Raw genomic sequence first — 1,024 nt, 5'->3', positions numbered from 1 at the left:
TTTTTTGGAAATTGCTGAAAAGGCTCCAGTGTTTGTTCGGTGTGTGGCAGGCGCATGACGAGAGCTTGCGTAGCAATCTGCCGGTCTGGTGTTATGCAAATGAGGCCGAATTGTGTCCCGGGACATGCTGTGAATGCGCATTGGCGACTGCAGATGTGTAGGAAACGGCGCGCTCGTTTTCTCGTTTTACCCACCCTTTTGAGTGTTAGTGGCGTGTGAGTGTGCGAAAGAGTGGGCCCAGCAGGAGGCGGTGGTTTGCGGGGCGAGGAGCTGGCCTAGGCTTCGCGCTTTGTGTTGTGGGTGCGGGCCGCTTGCAGGGGCTTGTACAGCTCATACTTACCTGGCAGGGGAGATACCTTGATCAAGAAGGAGGTTCACCCAGAGCGAGGCTCGGCCGTTGCACTCCGGCTGTGCTGACCCTTGCGAACTCCCCAAATGTGGGAATCTCGACTGCATAATTTCTGGTAGTGGGGGACTGCGTTCTCGCTCTCCCCTGATGTGCTTGGTCCAATATCAGATACGGCAGAGTTACGACACCACGAGCTGCGATAGTATCCCAGATGAAGAAAGATGTGAAGACGGTGGTTTGAATTTAATCCTTTCTGTAGGGGGTTTAGACTTCTAAGTCACAAGCTGGGGTTAAACTGACCATTTGTCCAGAACATCGTAAACTGGCCAAATACCATGAACCCCCCTCTTTACCATCAGACTGAGTGACGTCAGAAACGGAGAAGAAAACACTATATAACCCAAAAGTTTGTAACAGTACAGGAACAATACTTCGGTTTTGTTGTTTCTTGCGGGAAACATGACTTCGGCTTTATTGTTCCTTGCATGCAATAAACTCATCTGTTTTACTTCATCTCGGGATCAAGAACCTTATTTCTTCTGTTACAACACGGCTTTATTGTTCCTTGCATGCAATAAACTCATCTGTTTTACTTCATCTCGGGATCAAGAACCTTATTTCTTCTGTTACAACAAATTTGGCGTAGTCGGCGGATGCTCCAGAAGGCGCAGAATT

The 1,024-nt window shown here is 48.9% G+C and overlaps 1 non-coding gene across 1 annotated transcript; it reads left to right on the top strand.

Moving 5' to 3' along the window:
• The first annotated feature begins 332 nt into the window (after window positions 1-332).
• Window positions 333-496, top strand: LOC148666549 (U1 spliceosomal RNA). The gene has a single exon (XR_015938455.1). It is a non-coding gene; the product is annotated as a U1 spliceosomal RNA (small nuclear RNA).
• The last annotated feature ends 528 nt before the right edge of the window (window positions 497-1,024 follow it).

This window comes from Lepisosteus platostomus, chromosome 5 (assembly GCF_059453375.1).
Source record: "Lepisosteus platostomus isolate fLepPlt1 chromosome 5, fLepPlt1.hap1, whole genome shotgun sequence".
Lineage (NCBI taxonomy): Eukaryota > Metazoa > Chordata > Actinopteri > Semionotiformes > Lepisosteidae > Lepisosteus > Lepisosteus platostomus.
The sequence above is the reverse complement of the archived record's forward strand: the minus strand, read 5'-3'. Positions and strand labels throughout refer to the sequence as shown.